This window comes from Arvicanthis niloticus, chromosome 18 (genome assembly GCF_011762505.2).
Source record: "Arvicanthis niloticus isolate mArvNil1 chromosome 18, mArvNil1.pat.X, whole genome shotgun sequence".
Classification (NCBI taxonomy): domain Eukaryota; kingdom Metazoa; phylum Chordata; class Mammalia; order Rodentia; family Muridae; genus Arvicanthis; species Arvicanthis niloticus.
The window spans coordinates 16732475-16744879 of NC_047675.1; positions in this window are offsets into that span (position 1 = coordinate 16732475).

Consider the following 12405-nt stretch of genomic DNA (forward strand, 5'->3'; position numbering starts at 1 on the left):
TCGGGGTGGGGAGAATCCTGCCCGTAGCAAAATCAGAGTGAGAGAAAGAGATTCATATCGACAAAGAAACAGGTATAGAGAAGGGATGGAAGGAAAGGAAAAAAAAAGAAGGGGGTTGGGGGGGAGAAAGGATGGGAGGGAGAAAATCCAAACGGGATATTTTAGGATGAATATAATGAAGCTGTTAACATTTAACTGACTAACCCTCAAAAAAGACAGCTTCATGTGTCTTAACCCTACCAGCTCCCTGGGGCTTCCACTTCGCCCTGTAGGACCCATCTGTGTTCACTGAGGCCCAGTGGAAAGCATGCACTGTACTGGAAACGTTACTCTTCCGTCACTGTCTGAGGGTGTTTGTACTGAGAGCCTCTGAATGTGGCTCAGCCTCCCCAAGGGGCATCTCTCCTCGGTGCCTCTGACCTCCGCAGAGAAACAAAACTCCGCAGCTAGAGAAGTAGCTATTTAAACATCCTTTGATTTCCCCCTCGTCATTTAGTAAATGCATTAAATGAAGCTGCAGATGTTTCCCTGTCAACACAGCGCTGGGTTATGGTGTGTTATTTGCCTGATAGAAACATTTTATATACTGTAAATAAACACAGTTTTGTTAATTAGTTAATGAATTATTTTTTAATGCTCCATTAGGCTTTAGGGAAAAAAAATAGCGCAAGCCATTGAAAGTTCTCATTTTTTAATAAACAGGCCTTGTAGTAAATACAGAATGTCTGATGTCTACTGAGATGTCGTTCCTGGCCTGGGATAATTACATCTCTATCTCTCTGTTTTCACGTATTTTGTGCCGCAGAGAGAATATATTAGGTGTGCAGTTGAAGTTGATCAGTAGTGTCCGGGATTGAGAATGGAGTACCGGAATACACAGAAGAAACTTTGGAGTTTGCCCGGTTTTATATTTTACATTCCTAAAACAGGGGGGTGTTTTAAGCAAGTATTAGGAAAATGGAGAATTCTGTACTTAAAGGTCCAAGTTGGCCCCTAGAAATGCCAGAATTTTAGCAACAAAACCAATCGGCAAGCCTTCTCCATTCTTGAGAGTCTGGCTGTTTCCCTCTAAACAAGGTCACAAGGCTCTTTGCTGGAGTGTCTCGGTCCAGCAGTAGATTGGAAAAATGTCCAAGCAGGGGACGAGAGTTCTCTCCCGGATGAGTTCATTTCAATAGTCACTGTGTTTCATCCGATGCAGCTGGTTACATTTTTAATAGGCAGATGGCTAATTTTACAGTTCCAAGCCAATCTCTCATTGGATAGCATCCAGAAAGCCCGTGGTAGGGTAATGCCCAGCAAAAAAAAGTTCAACAGGACACTTGGGGGGAACATATGCTAATGTCAGCCCTTTTACTTAACCGTCTTTAGAAAGAATATTCAGGGCTAAGCTGGGGGATTTTCATGGACGGGAGCCTAGCACCAGATGGGTGGCCAGCTAGGACATCTTTAGGGCCTAAGAAAATGCTCTTAATCAGGCTTAGATGGTCAGAGAATCAAATAGCACCAAACCAGGCACCACTGAGCTATTTAAAACAAACAAACAAACAAACAAACAAACAAACAAACAAAACAACAAAGAACAGAGGTGTACTCATTTGTACACGTGACCCAGTTAATCAGAAAAGCCGCTTTCTCCTGTCCACATTCCATGCTGTCATAAACATCCTAGGTCCACCTCTGCATTGCAGCAGCCCCTCTCCGTGTCCCCTTCTGTCTGACACGTCTGAAATTGTAAGTGCCCCCTGTCCCCACAGGTGACAGTCCCCTTCCCCCAGGGTCAGAGAGGGAGAGTATTCCTCAGAATTCAGCATTCTCCTTTTTAAACTGTTTGGGAATCGTGTTCTCCAAAGCAATGGCTATTTAGACATCTTAATTAAAAGGGAATTGGAAATATCTCCCATTTTGCAGGGCATGTAATCAAGCATTTCTTATTCTCTGCAGAGGGACTTTGCTTCCCTTGTCACAGAAGGCTTTGAAATGTCCTAAAAGCAATCTCCCCCGCAGCACAGAGTGGGGGTAGGGGTGGGAGGGAGGGTTTTTTTTTTCAAGGCAAAAAACAACAAACAATTTCTGGGGGTGATAAAAGTCTTGGATGCAAAGTCTCCTTGTTTCCCCCCACGTGATGAATCGCCATAGGGTGACTGGAGAAGGATTTAAGACCCACAATAGCAAACGCTGTTGTTTAAATGAAGCAAATGTTTACCTCTAAGCAAAATAAAAGATGAGGATCAGAAGGAAGAGGGGGATCAAAAGAGCTTTCTCCAAACAGATTTATAAAAGAGAGTGATTTTTAAATGATTTCAACTCCTACTTTATAAAAATATTTTATGGGCCACTTTTCGGAAAATAACATGCTTCATACTTCTGAAGAGTTTTCCTCCTCAGATCCCTTCCTGGAAATGGTGACACGACTTTTATCCCCTGGGTTGCCTAGGAAAGACCTTGTTTGAAACAACAGGGCAACCCAGTGTAACAAAAGCCAGTATCTGCGCGAGGAAATCAGGCCTGCCCCCCACACCCCCTAGAAAATAACCTTCAAACCTCACATTGAATCTGTGAACGATTCTATCAAAGTTTCTTCCAGGGCTCTGGCAAAAGCAGTTCATTTTCTTTTGCCGAACAGGTTGTGAAAAGAGTTTTCTTGCAGAGTTTTTGTTTTATAATCAAAATAATTCAAGGGAAGTGAAATGACTTTTCTTTTGAGATTTTTTTTCTCTCTCTCTCTTTCTCCTGGCCAAAGTAGAAGGAGAAAGAGAGAGAAAGAAAGAAAAAAAAAATCTAACCAAATCTAAGACTTGCAGACAAAAGTTATAAACAATAGGGAAAACCCTCAAAGATAGTTATAAATTATTCTGTCACTAAATTAAAGTATTAATAGAAGAAAATGTCTAAAAAATGTAAAGTGAGCACTGGCTAAAATCACCCAAATCAGAGTGCTAGGGAAACTCCAGGATTAATACCCACAAATACATTGTATCGTTCTATTTTTAAAATGTATTTTCAAGAAACTTTATATTAACAGAGCAGGAAAAAAATATCTAAAGGGGGAAAAATCTGAAAGACAAGCAGAAATAAGGGCAGTTTTTCAACTACAAGCCAACTGTTTGCCCCACTTTGCTTTCTTTAGCAGTTCTCAAGGTATTTAAAACTTGAACATTAAAACTGCAGAATAATTTGCAAATGAATGCAGTTGCAGTGCGAAAATATAACTCACAGCTGAATGTGGGTTATTCAGACAAATGGCTGCTTTGTTCGAGGAGGGGAAGTAAAGTTCTCTGTTAATTTATTACAAACTGCAGCATTTCATCCCTGATGTCCAGGCAACAATGTTTTTTATTTCAAGTAATTTATAAGCACTTCCCAGAGCACTTAGCAGCGATGTCCTTGGTTGTTTGGCTCCCAGAAACGGAGTGTATATGTATTTACTGTGGGAATTTGTTTTTAATAAAACTGTTGTAAGGCATTTTTATTCCTTTGCTTTGTTACATTAAAACATTCTCTGCATAAGTAATGTATTTTATCCCATGTTGAAAGGCAGCAGATCACAGCCGCCAACTGTATTGGAGGGGGGAGCTCAGAGCAGGGAGGGGGGGATGGCATAGAGAATGAGCATGGGAGAGGTAATGTTTAAAGGAAACCAGACCGTTTTCTGCTGTTAGGTGTGGCCTCTTTGGAGACTCCGAGGGAAGCAGCAATTAGAAGACCACCAGTCCTTTGGAAGTTTCCAGAAGTCCCAGAATGCTAACATTCCAAACTAAAATCCATTCAGAAACTGATCTCCATTTAAATTTTTGAGGGAAATCTACAGATACTCAGGTTTCTTGTGGACTTGTAGCGATTAATAATTTTATTTTAACTTTTAAATAATTTTATTTAACTTTTTTTTTGAAAGAAGGTTTTATTTTGTTTCCTAGGGTTTGTGGTCCTCCTGCCTCAACTTCTTTAGTACCACAACTAGGACCTAGGTTGTTCATCAGCACACCTACCACAGCTTCCGTGAAACAGGATGAAATTGTGGTGCGATTTTAGCTTTGATGAAAGAGTTGTGGAATACTCTAGAATGGTGTTCCCCCGGAAGCTGTTGTCCACCAATGTCAGGAGTCTTTCTGGAGAGTGTAGCTCTTCAGTGGCCTGGACTCACCTCACCTTCTCAAGAGAGGATGTGTAGGTGAAGCCATGGTTGATCTGCCCATCTGTGCATCTAACTATCTTTTGTGTAGTTTCAGCAGTCTCCAAACCTCAGCAGAGAAAAGAACGTGTGCTGTGTCTCAAGAGCTGGTGCTCTAGGAAGCTGATAGGTCATTTCCACAGACCTGTGTGTGCAGCCTTGGGAATGCTGTCTGTATAAAATGTATCACGTGGTACTTTGCTTGTGAACACAATCAGTAGACTCTCCGGCTCCAACATAAAGATTATACCATGTCTTAGAGTTTCCTGATTGTATAGGTTGCATAACTTGGTAGATGACTTCCACACGTATGCACTTGTATCAGCAGACATGCTGTATGATGCAGTTCATCACATGTGCTAATGAACACAGCCAGTGGAAACTTTCCCTCTGATGCAAAGCCTGTCACAGGTCTTGCAGCCTCCTGAGGTCTAAGAATTATATAAAAATACAGCCTCATAATTATCTAGACACATCCGAGACGTTCTTTATAATTTTAAAATTGCTTTGACTTTTAAAAAGAAATTTGATGAGCAATGACTCTATATAACAATAGATTTTGAAACTTATTATTTAAGAAAAAAACAAGAGAACTGTTTGAACAAGTTACCTTTAGGAGAACCTAGCTTCCTGTACCCTGTTCATTCTGGCCACTAACTTCCCTAGGATTGAGAAGTAAAGGGAACTAGAGATCACTGTGCCAATTAGCCAAAAGATAAATATTTATTATCCGTAAGGGAGCCAGTGGGCCAGAGAACTGGAAGAATCCAGTTCTAATGGAACCAGCCGCCATGCTTGCTGATTTCTTCATAAGCTGTCACTGCCCCTCATGGTGAAGCAGTGATCCTCCTGTGCCTCTCGTTCTCTTATTAAAAGTCAACTTAACCTTCAAAAACTAGCTTCCAGAAGCTTTCTTCACATATGTGTTCCAGCCTTGATCTCTTTGGCCTTTCGTACTAGAGGCCACATGTATGTATAGATGTAGGATCTTTTATGATTTTGAAGACCTATGGACGACAAGAGCCTTGGTTATCTTGCTAGACAAATAAGCAGGTTGATTGGGAAGAAAAAAACTTCAGATGCTGGAACAAAGATGGGCGTGGCTATAGTTGGTCTTATAGAGCAATGTGTCCTGTGCATCCTCAAGTTCTTACAGGGATCTTGAGAGACCCAATGCACAACCCTCTTCAGGGCTTCTAACAACCTTAGTCCCTTGAATAAAGAAAAGTGCCAAATGTTTTTTTTTTCTTTTTCCGTAGTAAATAAATTAAGAATTGACGAAAGAAAATAGAGTTCTTTCTCTCTTAATTTTTTTTGGGGGGGTGGGGTGGGGGAGAGAAAGAAAGAAAACACTAAAAGATAACACATCAATCTACGGGTTGGCAGTGACAGCTGAGCATATTTAGCTGACATTGAAAACAATTATCTATCAATCAAGCCATCTTCGATTCAAAGTTTGCCTAAACAAATATTTACCACAGATAATGAGTCTCAGTATTTCTGCAGGGTCTGGTCTGCCTGTTAGTCTTCTAAATGAACGGATCTCAGTTATTACTAGTGTCTGCCAAGCTAATTTTTAAACCCCATTTTAGGTGTGTCTCTAGTAAGAGAGGTGGTATTTAAGCCATGCATCATTGCAGAGTCCTCGGAAAGGAAACATGCTTAGTCCCCTGGAGGGAAAGCCAAGATGGCCAAGAGACCAGAATTCTGTCTCTCGGTGACCACGAAATCCAAGGTAATGGAAGAAGCCAAGCACCAGTGATAAAGGTGTTTTGTACCTGATTGGGAGACTCTGTCCCTTCTCACTTGGGTGTTTTGGTGTGGGTCCTCCACAGCAGGTGCATAGCACCCTTGTAAACAGGTGGCAAGCTCTGAAGGTGTACCACCTGTGCCCCTGGCCCAAGATCTGCTCCTACCATCATGACATTGGGGCAATGGCTTTACCACACCTGTGACTCTGTTTCCCCATTTATATGTCTGGGATAATCACTATGGCACCCATCTCATAAGCGTTCCGGCATATTTTCTATGCATCTCGAAAGCGAAAAATACAGACAGCAAATGACCTCTCAGTTATGTCAGTGCTGAGTCTGAGTTAATGAGTTTGTCGAGTCTCGTAGCATCCATATTGAATCTCCACTTAGTTTTGATCAGCAGGGGCATGCATACTTTCTGCTCACTCTTCTCTTGTTAAAAGTGGTCCCTTTACCAACCGAAATGGGCAAGCTACCTGCGCTTTCTGTCTCCTTGGATCTCTCTCTCTGGCTTTCTCAGTCTTTGTCTTTCCGTTTTGTCTCTGTCTCCTTGAGGTACCTCTGTATATCTTCGTTGATACGCTTATGGGATTAATTTTTATTTGTCTAGTAGTCTACAGTTTATGTGTCCCTCCCCTAGTAAGCCTTAGGAGGTGGGAGATGGTATCCGGAAAAGACAGGAAGGCAGGATTTCCAGGTGTCATGGAGTTCTAGAAGGGAAATTGGGAAAATCAGTCTTAGAAGCCTCATACAGATTCAGGAACCTCGGTGATGCTCAGAGCTGCGTGGGGAACATGCTCTCTTACTGGATAGGTGCTTCTGTTTCTAATCAAGGCTAGGGTAGGAGGGATGAAGGTGAAATGTAGCCCAGGACCAGCTCTGGGTACCGCAGTCTCCGAGATGTGCTCTTTTGTAGTTCGTTAGTTTCTTTTGATCTTCCTACAGGTTTCTCTGCTCTGTTATCTACACCTGTCAGATTTATACTCTGGCGAAAGGCGCTAATCTAGTTTAATGCAGGATTTAGGTTGTGATAAGGTTCAAAAGAGTTCCTTTAGATTGTAGGACATGGCAAAGAAGTTGGCAGAATTTGGGCCCTGTTTGGCCCTTGTGGACCCATAATGAGAGGTTCTAAGCCAAAGTGGTATTAAGCATTGGGAGGGTTCCCATATATGTCTGGCTTTCCCTTTCTCTCACTGTCTCTAAGCTCTTGGGTTGCAGACCCTTCTGTTTAATAAATGTTCATTCTGAAATGCCTGTGAAAGAAACCCGGAGTGACTAAGGCCACCGCTACCTACATGTTCTGGGTCTCCCAGAAGAGGCGGCTTGGATTCATCTGACTTACTAAGATACAGGAGCAGAGTTGGAGCTTTTAATTTCTTGTTTCGTGTTTGTATACTTCATTTAGCAGACATGACATATTGAAGTAGATACACCTCTATTGGGATGTAGGGCCCAACACGTTAGATTGCATATGATCAAACATGGAGACATGGTATTTCGTGGAACAGTTGTTAAAGTGCAAAATGCATCAACTCACATCAACTCATGAATAACAAATGAGCCAGATGGAAGGTTCTCCTCCCCCCCAACCCCCCCAAGGATGCCAGGAGAAATAGCCCAAGGAGACAGAGACAGGCACATACATGCAGTAAGTGACAGAGGCAGGGCATAGCTCATTGTAAATAACGAGTCTTTGAAGAAATCTATATTGTCTGTAACAAGTTCATTTAGAACTGGCAGAAATGCCACAGTGCTGGCCAGCACCAAAATGGAGATGGGAGGGAATTTAAGATGACTAGTCCAATAGGTCATTTTTTTTGCAGATAGGAAAATCAAGACAATTACGTTTAAGAGAGAGATGCTATTTGCATTCAAACTATACCCTTTATTAGAAATCTGTTTTTACCATTTCTACAAAAATAAATTACTTTTCTACAATAAAATTCAAGTGCCACCCATCTTCTTCCTTTAGTCACCCAAGGGAAAAGCCAAGCACTTTGACTGTGGCCCTGACCCTTCTTGGCTAGAGTTCCTGGCACATCAGTAGGGAAAAACCAAGCTAGAGTACAGTAGAGAAAGCCAATAATTTCCACGATTGTCCTAGTCAGGTGTGATCATGGCTACAAACAAGTCAGTTTCCCCATCTGTAAGCAGAGGTGATGATGGTACTTATGGGATCTTGGGAGAAATTATGAGATGATGTGAAAAGAAAAGGTAATGCTTGCCACATAAAAAGAGCCCAATGAATAGTCAACGATTTGAGGTGAAAATTTGTGTCCTTCTGTCAGCTCTCAGCTGTCATCAACCTCTGGGAAATGGAAGCTGCAGATACATTTCCTTAAGCAGCTCTGAGTGCGAGCCATTCTCCTCCAGCACTATGAGCTATTTCCTCAGGGCCCCTCTCATGCATGAGTAGAACCATATGAAGATTGGGAGCTGAGGTCCAGGAAGTGCTCCACCGTCTAGAAAGTAGACAGTGGCCAGAGTGTAGGTTAGACCCCCTGTTCATGAGCACAACCCAGAAGATGGGAGAGCCTTTAGATCTTGGATTATGTATACGGTTTGTTAGAAAGATGTTTTATTTTGCTTTTTTTTTCAGAAAGAGAACTTGGATGTTCACTAGGACATGTTGTCCTCGGGTCAAAAGGTGAGTGTTTACCTTATATGAGATGTATGTATGTGTGTATATATAAGTTTATATATATATATATATATATATATATATATATATATATATATATATACACACACACACACACACACACACACACACACACACACACACACACATGTAGTGGGCCAATGAATTTACTTGAGGTTTGGTTGAAGATGGTCTCTGAAGTTATTTTTGTTCTGTTGTGCTCCATATTAATTTTTCTTCCTTTAGTCACCCAAGGGAAAAGCCAAGCACTTTGACTGTGGCCCTGACCCTTCTTGGCTAGAGTTCCTGGCACATCAGTAGCCTGCTTGCCCTCAGTGTCTCCATGCTTGGACACTGCTATCCTCTCTCACAGGGACAGCTTAGAAGCATCCTTTCTCTGATTTCTATACCTATTTTGGAAAATGGTGGCATCCTGTCTCCAACTCACATCCAGAGGCTTCAGAGCACGGTTTTCTGTCCTCCATGAAGCCTTTCCCACATTCTAAGGACAAGGCCTGGAGAGAGGATATTTGATCTCTTGGGCCAAACAGGGAAGGGATGGTCAGTGCTGGGCCACTCATGGGGGAGGGATCCTGCTCAAAAGGTCAGTGCTGGCCATAGGGACTAGTGCCACTGTATGCCAGACACTTCCTTATCCACTCTACTGTAGGATGGGCATTGCTCTCCTCTTCCTCTTATTTGTCACATTGTCAGTCTGTACTACTGACTTCTAAAACCAGTAATCCTTTAGGGCCAGCAAGGGCACCTCCACTACCCCAGGAATATCTAATTAGCAAATCATGATCCAGCCTCCCCATGAAAGCAGTCAGATCTATTATCCATAGTGTTCCCAATTAGGGTGTTTATTCATGAAAGACCAAGCTAAGCTAACCCTTGCAATGCCTTCTTCCCAGAACCCTGGCCAGATTAAGCACTGGTTCCATACACATCCCATCCCTCCAGCCCCCAGGCTTCCCCCACAATTGGTCCAAATCACGAGGAATCCAGCTAGCAGCGAGATGGAAGAGTCAAATTCTTCAGGTTTGGTCATGCCTGACTTGAGTTCCATGTTTTGTGTTCCTTTGGGGGGGGGGTGGAAAAATAAATGAGTTGCCCCTAAGCATGGCTGTGATTTAGTTAGTATTTATCAATCTCACTTTGGCAGTAAATCTGGCATTTATCAGATGCCGAGAACGCCCCAGGTACTGGGATCTCACCCCTTCCCTTCCTGCGTTCACTCCTCACTTGCAATCAGTTACGTTTTAACTGCGTAAAAATTCGCAACAAAAATTCATCTACTTTTGCAGTTAAATGGATCTTTCGCCACTGGAGACTCAGCATCCTCTCCTACTCCATTTTACAAACACGACCGGTGACCATATTAGGGTTGGTAGATTTTTTATAAATAGCCTCGTTTTTTTATGGCCAAGCATGTTACTCCACTTTAAAAATTCTCACATGCAGTGAGCATGGAGCAGAGAAACCATGTGACCTGAGACAGATGAAGATCTCATTATTACAAACAACAACAACAACAGAAAAATATTCGAATGCACTTAAATGAACAGCAATTATTCTATGTTTACTCGTGACAACATATTCCATCTTCTAGAGTATGTTGGGACGGGGCATTTTAAGTCTGCTGAAGTTTGAATTTCCTTTTAATACAAGCTTCAGAAGCGCACCCTCACCCCCACCGGCAGAGAGGCAATGACCCTCCCCTTTCCTGCTTATACCAGTTGTGGGGGGGGGACTTAGGAGGCATCTCTCTCCATCAAAACTTGTGTCCGGCTGTTGCAAAAACAGTCTGTCTGTTTACATTTCTAGAGCCAAGCACGGTGTTATCTCTAATTCAGATTAGCATCTACTTGGCCACTTTCTAGAAGCATCTTCTGTGGAAATGCTTCCGATAGACATCTCCGAGCTCTTACAGGCAGTGTGTGTTGCAGCTCCAGGGAGCCGATGGTCAGAATGGCGCTTCAAAGCGCAACTGTTGCTAAAATTCATGCGTCGCAGTTGAACAAATTCCGTGAAAAACAAAGATAGCCATACATAATCACTTGCCAAGGCTCTCCCTGCTTGTTCATGGTTAAGTACGCCTCCTCTGACTCCACGAGGAAACACAAGATGGTCTCTGAGAATCTGCTCCCAATCCCATAGCAGCCTATGCTTCTTGAAAATCAGATGCCTATAAGCCGGGTTCCTCTGTCTCCTCCCCCAGGCTAGCTGATCATTAACCAGCAGTTGAATCTGCAGCCATAGAAAAAAGGCACAAGTGTGAAGTTCTCTCTGTGACCCCTTACTTGCCTGGCCTGGCTGGTCAGTGCCTGGTTGGTACAAGTGACCTTACATACACCCAACCCACAGTCCACTCTGAATCCAGTCCTTTATGGCTGTGTAATTCTTTTGCATTTTTTTTTGTGGACATTTTTCTAAATCACATATAAGATGTTGCCTTCCAAACAGACATTCTGAGGCTATTTTGATAATTCTTCTTTTGAAGAGTAGGTACCAGAATTGCTAGGTGCTCTGATGACATCCAGGGATATGTGAAGGTGGTTGTTCACTTTCTACAAATCTCCAGCTCAGAGAGCTATGGGATTTTTAGATCCTTCAGTTTCCTTTGCTTTCTTAAACATCTTTCTTAATTAGTGAAAAGATGCCAGCTGTTGTTCATGTTTTAAACTATACAAATAATCTAAGACTACGTGTTCACAGTGAGTGATTTAATCAACACATTGGTTATAAAGATGATGTCTCCTTTATTACTGTTTGGTACAGCTCCTTCATGATCTTTGGTATACATTTCTAAATGCTGTTATTTATAACAATATATTTTTTCCTGCTGTATGTATTCAAATTTTGTGTAAATGGGAATCACAATATGGCTACACTTTTTCAATTCTTTATAATATACAATTGTTTACAATAATTTGAAGCAGAATTCCAAAGCCTTAGTTTAATCATTCCACCACTGATAGGCATTTTGATTGCTTTTTAAAAAATTAAAATATTTGCTGCAAACGTGAGTCATTTAATATCCTTCTTCATACTTCCGGGCGAAGATGTATTTGCACATATGTAAGGTGAAATTTCACAAAGAATTTCTTGAGTCATGGTTAGTTACCATTTATTACTTTTGTTTGACTTATAATCTCCACAAATTGATGAAATTGTGCCAGTGTCTTTAACTGTTGATTCATAAGTGAACTTCTAACATGACTAAATTGCTATTACAAGATACAAGGATATTGAGACGACTTTCCTTTGGATAAATAAAAATGATTTTTTAAAAAACATTGGATTAGTTATCTTGTCTGATGCTATGACAAAATACCCCAACAAAAGAAATGTATTGAGGTAGGGTTTGTTCCGGCTCACAGTTCAGGTTGTGACCCATCATGGTTGAGTGTCATGGTAGCATGAACTTGAGTCAGTTGGTCATACTGTATCCATAGTCAAGAAGCAGTGAAAATGCCGTTATGCAACCTGTTTTCTTCTTCTTATATAGTCCAGAAACCCCAACCCAGGGATCTGTACCACCTATGACAGACACGTCTTCCCATCTCATCTAATTTAATCATGATGATCCCCAATGCTTATGCCAAAAGACCATCACCCAGATGTTTCTAGATCTCATCAAGCAGGCAGTTGGGATCACCCATCACATCTGGAGAAGAGACAAGGCAGCATGGTGTCTTCTGGAGCCAACACCTTGTATGTTCATCTCCTCCTTGAGGCCTCATCCTTGAGATAGTTCAAAGTCTTTTCAAACCATCCATGCTCAGAGGCTTTCTCCAATATCCCCAAAGCTCTTTTGACGTGATGGAGAATCAAAG